The following is a 15,217-nucleotide window of genomic DNA, read 5'->3' as shown; positions in this document are numbered from 1 at the left end:
CGGCCATGATGCGGCCACCGCCGGTCATAGGGGATTTCACACAACATTGGAAATCTTAAGAGAGGTTGCATACTGGCCACACATGGGGCAGGACCTCGACCAATATTTGAAGGGGTGTCTTGTGTGTGCACAATTTCAGCCATCATCCCTCACGCACCGCGCGGCTCTCCAAAAGAGGGGGATGACACTGCCATGGTCAGATTTACAAATCGACTTTGTAGGCCCTGTGATTCGCTCGGCTAGGGGGAATAAGTACATGTTGACCGTGACATGCTTGTTTACCAAGTGGGTGGAATGTCTCCCAGCCCCAAATTGCAAGGCAGAAACTGCAGCTGCCTTGATGATTAACCACATCTTTTCCCATTTTGGTCTACCTCAAAGGATTGAGTCAGACAGAGGTAGCCACTTCACCAGTGAAGTAATGACAAAGATGTGGGAGATACTGGGGGTCAAGAGAAAGCTGCATATTGCTTATAGACCAGCTTCTTCTGGGGCAGTAGAGAGATATAACCGGACAATTGTGAGCATATTAAAGAAGTTTGTGGCAGATTCTGGGCCAAGTTGGGATATCCGATTACCTCTGGTCCTAATGGCCATCAGATCTACCCCTTCATCTGCAACCAAAATGTCACCATTTGAGTTGATGACTGGGCGCAAGATGGTGCTTCCTCAGCATTTGCTCTATAGGACCCAAGAGCAGACACTGATAAATGCCTCCACTACTCATGAGTATGTAGAGAATTTAAGGAAACACCTCCAACATGCTTTTGCTTATGCTCAGCGGAATCTAGAAAGATCAGCTGATAGCATGAAGACCCACTATGACCTGAAAACTTCCAGGAAGGAATATCAGGTGGGGGACCGGGTCTATCTATACAACTTCCAAAGGAACCAGGCCAAGCAGCGCAAATTTTTGCCTACATGGAAGGGACCCTTTGAGATCGTCGATAAGATCTCACCTGTGGCCTACAAAATCCACATCCCCAAAGGTCCTTTGGCAGCGGGGGAAGACAAGTGGGTACACATAAACCAGTTGAAGTGTTGCCATCCCAGGCACGCTCTGCAACAACTGGAGGAATCCTCTGGAATCCTAGCGGGTACTGTCTCAGACTAATTCTGTTCCAATCATAAAACATACCACATCTAGTCTCTAAAATATTGTGATTTGCATGAAACTGTCTCTTAGTTATACTGTTTTTTTTTCAAAATAAGAATGTAATGTTTTGTTATGATGAAATGCATATGCTGTCCCACCATCTCAACAGTGGTGGAAAAACGTCTATGAGTAGGTATTGCCGCTCTTCCTTTGTCGTCCTAGGAGAAAGAAGACCTTGAGACTGGCCAAGGAGGACGATCCGGAGACCGGGAACGAAGATCCAATGGGCCCAGTGGACCGCCCAATACTCCCATCAGGACTGGCGAGGAGAACCGATCGATCAGTACCGGATGGAGAAGAAGATGATGAACTGTGCCATCTATTGGAAGAAGATGAGGAAACATCCCAGGTCTTGCGAGTCCCATTCGTGAAATAGAATGGCCATCGCAAGAGGGGGGCTTGTGGGATGTATTTACCCATGCATCCGAGCCATACCTCAAAACTGTGCAGTACTGACATGGAAAACATCATGATGGCCAGAGCTTCCCAGAAAATGCACAGGGAAATGCATGAAGAATAGGCTGCCATTCATTTTTGCCGATGTTATGGGCACAGAAGGAAACTGCCTAAAACCACCATTGGACTACCCACACAGTAGTCTGAAACCATTGGGAATGGCAATGCTGATTGCCAAATGCAACCTAGAATTGTTGGGAATTCATTTTCTTAAATCCCAAAAATGGGTGCAGTACCAGTACTCACCACTATCCAAAAGCCGGCAGTTTAAAACCACCCTGTGTTTCTCTGAAGGCAGGCTCAAACTGTCTATTTTAAACATTGCAACACATCTAAAAACTCACTGGACACCAGCAGACATTTGGTAGAATGGAGTGTTGTGTGCCTACAAAATCTGGGAAATGAAGAGCCCAAAACAATGCTTATAACAAAACTGCTATGGAGTCAGCAGTTTAAGTTGCACTGGATTTAAAGACACTAAAATCGAAAATGTTTAGATTAAATGAGTGAGCTATGTTTGGTGTCACATGCCTTTGTAACTGTTTAAATGTCATAGTTTTAAACTTAGAATCAGCCTTCTAGCTGCATATGTAAAAATGTTTAGTTTTATTTGAATGCAGGAACTGGGGAACAAAAAGTGACATTTTATCTGAAACTTGGCTTAAGGAACTGAATTCTGCCTGGCAACTACCCCCATCAGGAGTGAAACTTGAGTCACCACTGTGTTCCCAGGCCAACCTTCCTTTTGCTGCCCACACTAAGGATATGCCATCTATCTGATAATTGAATTACCTGTGCTCTGCAGGAGAGTGAACAAAGCCCTCTTCACTCAGGCAAAGGTTTTTATTACCGCAGTCGTAAAATGTAGCTTCCTCTTGGCAGGAGCTGGGAGGGGCACTGCCAGTGAGAGCAAGCTGGCTTGGCAGAACTGGAAAAAACCAGAAATTCAACCTTGTGCTGAGGGTAAACCACACCCCTTTGGAGCCAGAACATAACTTTAAAAAGATGAATAACTCATAGAGCGGACATGTGAAAATGATACCATAATTCTTGTGATTTTTCTGCCCACATTTTAAGAGGTTTTTCGACCCGGTGGCATGTTCAGGGGGGTTTTAGCGGAAAAGTGGATATTACTCTAAATGTATGCATGTTAAAAATCTGAAACTTCATCAGTTAATGTCCCTACTCCCTGCACACATGTATGTAAAGTTGGGTCAATGTCAGAAAGTGAAAAATCAGTTAAAAAGTCAATTATCTGCCATTTCTGAATGCAAGCTCTTAGAAACAGCAGATTTGGACAGAGACATGGCTAAATTCAGCCACACCATGTATATGTAATTTCAAGCAACTGTGTAACTGTGAAATATGTCTTTTATTATCAAATATAGAATATGGGCAATCTGACAGAGGAGTGTCCTATCTGCAAGCCATAAAATGACATCCCTCTGACTCACAGTTCATTCCCCAATCAAATGATAAATGGAAGTTTGACCAATTAGAAGCTGAGAGAGAGGTAGGGTCAGTGATGCTAGAACACACCCACATTCTAAACACATAAAAGCAGACAGACAGGACAGATAGGGACTTTTCAATTCCATCTGCAGCGGGACGCTCTGCCGGAAAAATCCATGCTTTACCTCCATCAAACCTCCAGAGAGCCAAACTAGAGACTTCAATCTATCCAGAACTAGAGACCCAGACCAGAGAACCAGAGAGAGCTGAACCAGATCACTGTGAAGTGCAGAGACCAGAGGCGAATTTAAAACCCTGACCAGATCCGTGATGAGGCCCATTTCACTCAAGAATATAGTGTGAGTACCTAGAAAACTGTGCAGAACCAATCTCCTAGTTAAAATAATATAATTCAATCCATTTTTAACCTAAGTAGAACTGCAGCTTAGCAATTGTGTTATCCTGCCATCATTTTTAAAGCTGAAAAAGTGTGCGTTTAAAATTTCAAATCTGAAAAACAACCTTTATTCAATCGCTCATATCTCCGCAACCGTTTGTGCTAGAGACTTGCAGTAACTTTTATTTGGAAGCTGAGATCCTAGGCTTTCCTAGGACCCCAAAACGATAGAGATAGTCTTTGTGGTTCCTCTGTAATAGCGCTCGGCGCATCCGCGAATTTTGCCGCGATTTGCAAATTTCTTCACGTGTAAAAAGCTGCTGCTGCTTGCCTTCCATTGCCAGAAATTCGTTTAACCTGCTAACTATCCCTGCATCATTGCTAGTGTGAGCCTGGACTAATATTAACTAGATACCACTCACCCTGAACCTCTGAAAGGGAATTAAAAGTATTTTAGCATACTTTTCAATTCATTGCCAGCACATATCAAAGCTATTTGGGCCTGTGTTTTCAAACTTATGTAGTCTAAGCTTGCTGGATTGAACTGAATCACATTTGATTGCATTTCTGAGAACTGTGTGTTTCCTTCCATTTCCTTGCCTTGCATCAAGGGGGGGAGGGGATTGCCAGAGAAAAGTGATTACATTGTTTTGTTGAAATCATATTGAGTATTTCTATACTGCATTTCATTCATTCAACCTTGCATCCATTTGAACTCTATAAAGCATTCTGTACCACCTTCTTCTTTTGTTCCTATTCACCTGTGTGCTATCTTATCCATTTCATCTCAACTCATTAGTGATTATAAAGAAGCGTGCTAGTGCCAGATTCTCCGTTGTTAATATTTATCATATCAGATTAAGTGTGCTATTCAATTATTAATTTATTATAAAGTGTGATATATATATATTTTAAATTATCAAATAAACCTTTTAAACTTGCAAAACAGAACTACTTCTTGGCTCAGTGGGGTCAGGGGGATTCCAAGAAAGGGGTGTTATATAGGGGTAGTCATCCAGAACGCATGAACTGGACATAAAGATATATCAATAAGGGTTTTCATTCAGTATTCTAGACTAGGCGTTAACTTAGCTGTAGTGCTGAATTGAATCCCCTTACAACGAGAAGGGATCCGAACAGATTGGAAGAATAAGCAAATTATAAACCTCCTTGTCCAGTTTTGGTAACGTGGACAGAATGGCAGGCTTATCTCCGAAAGCATTTGGGTCATTGATTAGTTGCAACACAGCAAAAATACAATTATTACCCAATGATAAAAGGGACTGTCCAGTCAAGGTGTATAAAAATATCTACTTTATTATTATTAACAAAAGACAGTTCTAGCAACATTATGAAATACAACTCACCCTGTAAAGGAATGCAGAGGACAGAGAGTTTCAAAGAAGGAAAGGGATTCACTCTGGATATTGACAGGAGGGTGGTCGGTATAGTAAATAATCGCAACAGTTCAAGGACACTTGGCTTGAGCACAAAGGAAGCAATGGGTCTTAAAATGTCTCTAGAGGCCTTTGGAGAAGGACCAGGGGGACAGAACCACAATGTCCCTTGTGCTTGTAGATGTTCTTGGTGCTCGACTGGGTCGAGGCAGTTTTAGGGTGCTTTGCAGCTTCTGTGACAGAGTTGGAGACGGGAGACAGCTGTGGTTATCAGGGGGCAGGCAGTTCAATGAGCGCATCTGGACGGATGGCTGCAGGCTGGCCTACACGGCAGTTCGGGATCAGGAATCATTATCTGGATGGTGCTTCTGAAGCACTGGTCGAGGCGTCTCAGAAGGGTTTAAGGGACTGCAGCATTGCAGTCGGTTGCCGCTCGAGGGACTCGACAGGCTCGAAATTTTCCTTTAAGGCAGACTTCAGTAGATGCTTGTCAATGCACTTCTCCTAGCTTCTTCACTGGGCATGTGTCGTCCTTTAAGGCAGACAGCCCAAAGCTGAGGATTGTATTTCAGGCATATGCCTTGTCCTTGGTTTAGAGTTCAGAGAATCTCTGTCATTTCCCACCTAGGAAGGTTGCTGCAGAACCTAGCAGGGCACGCTGTGTGCTGGCTGGGTACTAGTTCTGTAGCTGCTGGAGGGTCCTCTGGATTCAGTATCTCCCACTGTTCCCTGGGAGATGTTTAGGGGAGGGATCTTGCTTCCCTCTTGGAAGTCCGGGCCATCCTTCACTTGCGGAAGATGTAAGGCAGACTGTACCTTCAGCAGATCTATCTGATTACTGTGCCCAAATTACTGGGACCCCCAAATATGTTGACTTTTATTTTTATGTTGACCCACTTTTCACCCAATATATTTGCAGGGGGAAGCCCCTGCAGCACCCCCTACATGTATTAAATACTATACCCATCTCCCCACACACATATATATGGGGTTTAAAGGGGGGTCGACATTTTAAAAAAAGGTCAATATTTTGGGGGACGCAGTAATTGTATAATCCCCCTTCAACTAGGCTCCAATGATGAGTTCTTCTTTCTTCTTCTGGTGAAGCTGTCAGATGATCTGCCAAAAGAGGGGCTCAGCCCTCTTTTAAAGCCAAATGGACCACATGGATTGGTATAGGGTACGTCTGCCTTAATGATCTAATCCTGGGTCCTCACATGTATGCGTGAGGTCATAACCAGAGTGCTTTGCAACAGAAAAGGTAAAGGGGTAGAAACATGTGCTACAAAGTCCCACCCATCATCTCTGTCTGTTTTGGATCAAAGCGTCCATCTGGTTAATGGAGCTCTCCCTTGAAGATGCGGCGAGACCAGACTTTCTGGCTCCAGCAAACCACATTCTTGTATCTTCTTAATGGGGTCACCCTGTGGGGATGAGTACTGTAAACACGCAATCCCAGCCATGACATTTCACTGTCAGTCGATACTGAGGGCTGGAGCTAGCTTTCGGTTGACACAGTGCATATGAAAGGTTTGTAGGGTTTCCTGTCTCCTTTGTTAGCCTCTGCAGTCAGGCCCCATCTGGGCCTGGTTGATTTATTCTCTGATTAGTATGTTGTACCTGTGATATATATCTATCCCCCAGCCCAAAAACCGCACTCCAAATCAGAGTATTTCACCCGTTTTTATTACATACCGTTTGGGTGAATTTACACGGAATTTGAAAGAAAATGCAACTTTTACACGTGTCATTTTGCAGCAACATGTTTTAAACTTTCCACTCAGTTTTCAATTGTATGCTCTTAGTAATCCATTGCTGGGGATTGTTAGTAGCTATGCATTGTTGCTTTAGTGAGAAATTGTATTTACCGTAAAGTTTTAACCGCACATTAATTATTTATTTGTCCATTTCCTAGTGTCATTTCATAACATTACAAGGGGTTTAAAATCTGTTTTCCACTCTTATTTGGTGAAGGAAGGTAGGATTTTGATTCTGTTTTCTGCATCTTATTCCTGATTACCTGCTGTGTCTTGCTATCCATTCGTGAAAAACTGGATAAAAAGTCACACAGTTTGCAATTAGTTTTGTATGGTATCACATGAATAAACCCAATAGATGCAAGTAATCAACAGTGCACAGGACCATTTTCCCACACATTTTCATAATGCCTTTGCCCCATAAAATATGCCGGTATATAATGTTCATGATGGCTGTGCATGTCCACGTAGCCTGCACCAATATATGCCAATATTACCATATAAGGTCTGCCTACAAGTAAACAATTATATGTCACGGAAGGAAAGTCTATCCAGACTGGCTATATCAAGACAGGCCAGTGTACCACCTAACCACACTCATGTTTGCTTTTACCTTTGTTGCAATGTATACATATGCCATGACACACACAGAATATATTGGTCAAACTGGAGCCACCTATGTAAGCCAGTTTAGCCATGTAATGACACTCATTTTTGCTTTACCCCTGATACCAAGTAGAAAGTAACAAATGTCATGCCACAAAAAGAAAGTAAATGCTCACTGACACCATAGGCCAGACTAGCCACATGATAACACGTATCATGCTTGCTTTACCCTTGATGCCAAGTAAAACATGACATGCCACATTATGAAAGTAAATGCTGTGCAAACAAAGCACGTGGGTGGACTGTGCTGCCGGCCACTCAGGCGAGGTATCCGCACCCTTCCACCCATAGTAATGGGGCTCCACTGTCCCTTTTTTCAAAATGTTGTATAGTCTATTAAAGTTCGTCTTGCTGTGACAATAAATGTGGTTTAAACATTATAAAATGTTGCCTGTATATAAAAAATATTGGCAAGTTTGGTAGAGTGCGAAATCTTCCATTCCTGTCATTCACCAAGGTTGTGTTCTTGAACTTCACTGGTATTTTTCCGTTTGTGTTTGATAATGAACTTTGCTGCAAGTTACATAATTATTTCATTTTCAAGTTGTTTTGTTCGTTATAATAAAACGTGTCTGAAATGTGTTTCACGCTTTATTTATTTATGGACTTCATGAATTATCGGCAATATGATATTCTCTTCTGCTGTTCAATTTTTCATACAATAGTAGTATTTATTGCATTGCAGTAACGTAATGGACTATCAGTGGCTCACCATTTCTGGGTGTTCCATCGCTATTGCATACATGGAAGAGTTCAATGCGCTTCGAAAAGCACACCCCAATTATCATGCTGTTTTTGTATTACTGGAATGTTTCCATGTGTGCAATTAGGATACTCTTTGAGTGTTCTATACTGTTTAAAATATCAACCGCCACCTGAAAAAAAGACAAAATTACAACAGGCCCCAGCGAGATTTGAACTCGCGACCCCTGGTTTACAAGACCAGTGCTCTAACCCCTGAGCTATGGAGCCAGCCATTGGAGTCCTCCATACAAAAAAAACCTGACAACATGAATGTTTTACCTCACAGTACATGTCTTACTGTTTCTTTAAGAATGCGAGAGTTGCTTCAAAAGAGCAACATACTATGTGTGTCAGCCAAACCAAAGACAAGAAAGAGAAGGGAGGAAACGGGCTTTGGCACTCAGTCACACCCTTTGCTGACTTTATGGTGTTCTGTAAATCATTCAGTAGTTATAGCATTCAGATCTGTGCTGGCCAGGAGAAATGTACACTCATTTATGTATTACAACTTTCTACTTGCAACCATTTCTGACTGAACAGCCTTTATACTAAAACTTGGAAAAAAGGGAAAGGGAAGTGGTATTTAAAAATGTGAGGAAGGGAGTGAAAATGTGCAACGCCGGGCTGTTAAAGGGTTTTGAATTAAAAGCAGAGTCTGCAAAATAGGACAGTAATGACACATAGACAGCCTGACACTGAAATGATGCAATGGCAGTATTGCTAATAACGAAGTACCATTCACCAGACCGCATAGTGTATCTGTTCAGTGGGCAGTTAGAATCTCTTCTTCTTTCTTACATGTGTGCACAATACTTTCCAGCTTCTCCTTCATCTCACTTCACCGTTCTTTTCTTTCCAGCAGAATAAGATTGGCTTTCCCAGGAAGGGTCATAATATGTCTCAGAAAAGTTTTTTGCACTTTAAAATTACCACAGTAGTGATTTGGCACAGTGCAAAGCATAGTTACAGAACATACCATGTAGCAATCTCTCTTCCCAGTTGTGATTTACAACCTCAAATCTCCATGACAAACACATCTGCTTTAAAGAGTGGCATGGGACCATTTGAAGAATCGCACCAGTTTCAATTTATAATCCTGAAAAAAGATTAACATGGACTACGTGGATGAGATAGATACGCCCTTACTACAGGCATCTGAGTATAGTGGACAGACTGATCTCTTCATCCTTCCAATGCCAGTAAATTCAGAGTTAGCAAGATGGGTAATAACCTGCTAAGAGATAGCGCTTTGAATTACTTGTGCATGTGCTACCATAATTATGATTGTCTCGCTAAAAAAGCAAATGGATCTCTTTGAACTCAGAGCAGTTGCCCTGTGGGGTGTAATCAAAGGCTCCAAACCAACCGAACTGAAGGGGCCACTGAAAAAATGACCTGGCCGTCTTTATAGAAAAACCTTCACACCGAAAATTGGCCTATCATGGCAGACTTTGGGGTTTCAGCAAGTAACACAAGGAAGGGCCATGTGAAAAAGTCCTACCAGTCATTACAAAAAGAAAAGCACCATTCTAATTCACAAGTGGCAGGAGAAATTCAAAGGTCCCGTTCACATGAAAAACAGGAGTTTCAAACATTGTCACCAAAATGGCTTCGCATGTGTCTTTGCAGCTTAAAGCAAGACATGATAAAAATATGCCCCGGCTAACATAGGGAAAAGACATAGTTTGTGTTGACAAGATGTAATGTATATTATGCTTCACATGCAAAATACCGGCAAACATTTCAAAAGAAAAGCCCACTTTGTTTCCATGAAAAGTTCCTGTAGGCGTTGTGGGGCAACTGTCACAAAGGACTCCCCCACCGAAAGCCTGACTTCCATCCCAGCTGTTTACAACTGCAATAAAGTGGCCACTAAGGGTGTTGAAAACAAAACTTCCCCCGGACTGGGAGTCTCTGAAAGCTCATTTCCGTGCAGGCAGGTGACCTAGCCAGTGCATGACCTGAATTTAGGGGGGAGGTGTGAACGCAGGGACTGCAATCAAGGCCGAACCTTGAACAAAATACAGGAAAATAGAAGCTTTCTTGATTGAAATGGTGGTCCCCTACAGATAAGAGGACAGCAGTGGGGATCTCTGTGTTGGCCGGTGCATCCCAGGTATTTACGATCTGCAGTCTATACTTCAAACAACAAAGGGATTAATACAAAAAAAAACTCTGGTCACAGGCTGGCCCAGAGTGGCAAATGGCCTGGAGACCAGAGAGCTACAATTTGCATAACAGGAAGATTTGCTTTAATTTAAAAGTACTATTATCATTTAGCCATTTTTCTAAGCAACCATAAATTGTACTGCCTTCATGTTCATGTCATTGTTCAGATAATTTCCAGGCGAATTTGTTGAAATAAAATTCATCCACCTGCAACTTAGGGGATTGTAATGAACGGCTAAAATGTGTACTTGGCTGCTCTGAACATGTTCTGAATTTGAGAGTTGGCAAACTGGCAGAGGGTAAAATTAGGAATGTGCGGAGTAAATTGCATGTTCCTAAGGATTATGCTTTTTGTAAAAATGGCCGAAAATTGAAAAACGATCATGCAAAATGGTGCGGGAGACAAACAGATTGTGTGCGGCAGCAGCAATGGCCTTTACTTTCATTCGGGGCGGGGAGGCACAGCACAAAACTGCCGCATCTCTGCCCACAGAACACTGACAGTTCACCACCACTAGGTCCGGGAACCTTGTTGGGGGTGTGCAGACCGCCGCACGACATCCTGTCTCCTTTTTTTGTATCCCATTCTTTTTCAAGCTCTGAACATGGAGCATTTTCTGTTCCACCGCTGGTTAGACTGGGTTAACTCAGAGGGCTTGAATGGCCAACCACAGGCTAAAACGGCCGATTGCAGGTCGGGAGCCGGACCAGGCACTCGCCTTCCATATTTTCTTATTTTTGATACTCCGATCACAGAGCGAGCCTCCTTCTCCCCCAGGCAGGCTGCACAGATGCTGCAGTGAAGCAGCAGCCCTGTGCCACCTCAACTGTTTCCAACTTTTATCACAGCGTTTCCGTAGCTCACCGACTTGGCATCCTGGGCATGCATCATAGGGGCACTGACTCTCCATGACCTACCAACAAGGGGGTCTCCCACAGTCGGATTGAGGGCGGCGCCGATGACCGCCAGATGAAAGCTGCATCAGTGGTGGTAGGACGACGGGCAGCCAACACGGCAGGCTCGTGAAACCTTTGTCCCCATTGTTGCGGCTGGACCTGCGGTCATGCAGGCTAGTCGGACCATCGCTGGGGGCACCCATTATATGCATTCACAGAGACAGGTGTGGGCTGGCTCACAGGTACACAGGCCAACCCAAGGGCTGAAGGGGGCACCCAGCATACGCACACACAGTTCCCGCTGCAGGGATCACCCTGTTCTCCGTGGCCACACAGACTTACATGGCAGTCATGGTCACACGACTGCATCGTGGCCTGGGGGCACCCAGCGCATGCACAAGGACCTGGATCCATTCAGATTCAGTGGTGCTGCATGGGCTGTGCTCACACAGCATCATCCTGCAGGGGAGACAGAGTTGACATGCAGGGGCTCTGCCTGGAACACAGGGAGTGGGGACAGAGTTCCCTCACAGGGGCTCTGCCATCATGAAGGGCTTTGCACAGGCAGGCACTCTGCCGGGAAGGCCGCGCTGGCGCAGAGCAGAATAACACGCTGCAGGCAGGAGTCTGGAGGTCTTGACTGACGAACGAGAAACTGCGTGTCCCTTTTATTGGGTTACCAATGAAATGTATGCCTCAAGAAACCTATGGGGCATGTACCTGGTCACTCTACATGAGAAAAAATCTTTTCTTAATTATTCAATATTGATCAGGAAAGTATTACTTCATTTAAATCAAAATTTCAAGAAACAGAAAAAACACTTTGTAAATCTCTTTTACAGACAATTGTATTCTTAGTTCATACAATGTTTTTGACAACCTGAATTACAGCATTCATTAAACAAAATAGTTGTACACACTAAGATTTTCATCAAATAAAAAAGCAACAGTTCTTAGCAGAAAATAATGTAATTCAGAAAGAATTCTGCAAAATGTGCTGAATTTATAGTTTTAAGTGTCAATTCAACAGAAAGGTTTTTTTCCCCACACAATCACAATCACATGTTGTTAATTCACTACGCGTTTCGGGGTTATCTTGACCCCTTCTTCATGTGCTGATGTGATTTGTATTATTTTCACTATTTCGTAAAACAAATTTCAAAGAAAACAAAGATTTGTACTAGGTTTGTCTATGTAGCATAGTGAACACCAATATATCATGAACAAATTTTGAGACACCCTAAGAGTGAATTTCACTGACCTTGGAAGTATCCAGGGTCTATATAGCCATCACTGACTCTCGTGTCACTTCTGATTCTTGCCACTGGTTGATAATTGCTGGTAGTCTGGTATTATAACCATCCTCAATGGTCCTGTCCCAATGGCCTAGCAAAATGTTGCACCCACTCTATGAAGAAGGAATAATCACATGACCAAATTATCAAAACCTGCACTCAATACTGCCTCCCTGCACCCAGCGCTCACTAAAACCAATGGCTAAAATAAATGCCTCAAGGAAAACTTACCCACAGCTCGAGACTTTCCAAAAAGCAACTCGGGAACGGCGAATCAGCTGCAAACACAGCCTCCCGTCCCGCGGTGCGTTTGTATTCGATATTTCAATGTGTCACATGATCGTAACTCGGATCACGTGATCAGGAAACGTACGTTTCTTGAAGGACTATCGCCCCAATTTCTCTGCCCCAACGTGGTATATCTACCTAAAAAACACCACGTTTGGTATATGTAATATTATTGCCACTATTACTCATACAAAAGGGCTCGATGTGTAATGAAGGACACAGTCCCTGTACCGTTGTGCCGCCTCAAGTGATCACAAAGTGATCACGTGATGACGTGTCTGTGATGAGACACGCCATCAAGGGATTTATGTGCCGTCTGTTATTGTTATAGCTGCGCCTCCTGTTAAAGATAAGTGTGAAAGTCTACTGCTGAGATATATTACTGCTGAGATTCAATACAGGTTCTCAGTTTGGGAAGATCACATAATGAACGCCAATTCTCTTATTACGTTCACGGGCAAGCTCTTCCTGCTTTGTATCATGGTAAGTAAAAATTCATATTCTACTGACATATATCCGATATGATGCTCACTATGGAGCACCATGTCCTAATTAAGGGTAGATCATCTAGTGAATATGAACAGAATCAACTCTAAGCTATGAACATATATTGGGTTAATCACATGCTGCACGGACACGTGATACCGCACAAGCATTAAGCAGGGACTTGTCATTTCTTAAAGGGGAGCACACCACAGTGCTGATCAGATTCCCACATACCTCACCAGTCTCCCCCATCCCTTATCAATGCCCTTCAGACAATGAAGGGGCTGTGTCCTGAGACACCTGGCAAGTAATACGATTCCTTGAGTAATACGAATACAGACAATCCTCAAAAAATATATTAGGGCAACTATTAAGATCACTCTGCGTTCAACAGGCTCCTACTGATTGGTTGTCGCTACCTTTTCTTGTTATGCAATAGAAAGTTACTCATTAGAGAAACTGGATCCTATTCTTTGCTTCTGTACATTACACCTATGTGTATGTGCAATGAAGTGGTGAGAGATGCAAAGAATGGAAAATAACATAAAAAGACGTGTGCAAACTCATCTGCGTGGATCACCATTATAACCATGCGAGGCAAATGATACTGTGCAAATATGTGTTAATTTGTCAGTTATTATGATTCCAAATCCCAAGATTATCAGTCATTTCACCAGTAATTAAAAGAATTGCAAAGGAGTGTCTTGACATTAGTACATGGTGATAACTGCAGACCTTGTCATGTGCTCGTCAGTTCCTCAGGATGGCCGAGCGGTCTAAGGCGCTGCGTTCAGGTCGCAGTCTCCTCTGGAGGCGTGGGTTCGAATCCCACTTCTGACATGAATTATTTTAGTAAATAACTATATAGTCTTAATAGTGTCTGCATCCAGAAACACAATTATGTGCAACATTGTTGTCGGCTCTTCCTAGAATAGTTGTTTTCTAATGCCTCGTGAAATAGATTGTAAATGAACTTCTTTAGGAGAGTGAATAATATTTACTTTCTGTCATTTTGAATCAGGTTGGGAATAGTTGCAGCTTCACTCTAAATGTCTCATGCCACAAGTCATGTGAATTTTGAAACATTATTGTCTTTCTATCCCTGTGGCATATTTTCTGTGTTAGTCTCAACATAAGCAGGCCCTCCATTTACAATTGCACACTTTCATATTCACTCTCCCTTTAGATATCCACACTAACACGTTCAAATGCTATCTTTAAAAACACAATAAGCATACAAACTAAGCAGTGGTTAAAGTGAGGAGAAAAGGTCGGGAGCGGCTACCACTACTTTCATTTTGTACTGTTAACAGTTCTACTACTTTTGTAATCATTTTAATCATTCCGGAACTGTTCTTTGTGAAGTTAAATCACATTTCTCTATTTTACAATCCAATAGCAGTAAAGGCTAAACTGAAGTATGTTTCAACTTGATTGGCTGTCAACCAGTAATGAAAAATGTGTTGTATGTTACTCCTTTCCTGCCTACTCTTTTCCCCGCCAGGGTCACTGTTCCACTACTTTTTTGGATGCACTTCTACCACTGAAACTAAGCCACCTACACATGGCTTTTGTACGCCCCTCACACCTTCTTCTTACACTGATTGCTTAAGGTCTACGATATTCCTGGATGCTGCCCACCCCCACACAAGTTAACCCTTTTTCACAATCAAGGGTGGAACATTGTGCTTTTGAGGGTGCTGATCTGTGCACCCGGGCCATTGATCACTGACAATCCTCCAAGTATTTGGAGGAGGTGAAGGCACTGGTGAGGTCTTAGAAGTAGAAGAGGACAGAGGCAGGGGAGGGAGGTCCTCAAATGGACAACCCCAGAGATACATTGGAGGGGCAGGTAGACATGCCCATCATGTGGTAGGAGGGGACTGCTGCAGCTAGAACCCTGGAGGAGGTGTTTGGAATGGAGGAAGTTCACAAAGCAGGGTGAGGATACTGCTGCAAATGAGGGGGATGACTGCCTGGAGAAGACTTAAGGGGGGTTGATCAGCCTGCGAAAGTACCACAGCAGAAGGTATACCTACTTGATTGAGAGGATGAGA

The 15,217-nt window shown here is 43.1% G+C and overlaps 2 non-coding genes across 2 annotated transcripts; one reads left to right on the top strand and one right to left on the bottom strand.

Annotated features, from left to right (window-relative positions):
• Nucleotides 1-8,180: 8,180 nt before the first annotated feature.
• On the bottom strand, nucleotides 8,181-8,253 carry TRNAT-UGU (transfer RNA threonine (anticodon UGU)). The gene has a single exon. It is a non-coding gene; the product is annotated as a tRNA-Thr (tRNA).
• A 5,664-nt stretch (nucleotides 8,254-13,917) lies between these two features.
• TRNAL-CAG (transfer RNA leucine (anticodon CAG)) lies at nucleotides 13,918-14,000 on the top strand. Its single transcript has one exon. It is a non-coding gene; the product is annotated as a tRNA-Leu (tRNA).
• Nucleotides 14,001-15,217: the final 1,217 nt, after the last annotated feature.

This window comes from Ambystoma mexicanum (genome assembly GCF_040938575.1).
Source record: "Ambystoma mexicanum isolate Mex_15411 chromosome 12 unlocalized genomic scaffold, UKY_AmexF1_1 Mex_chr12_unloc.1, whole genome shotgun sequence".
Lineage (NCBI taxonomy): Eukaryota > Metazoa > Chordata > Amphibia > Caudata > Ambystomatidae > Ambystoma > Ambystoma mexicanum.
This window is presented reverse-complemented; position numbering and strand designations above follow the sequence as displayed.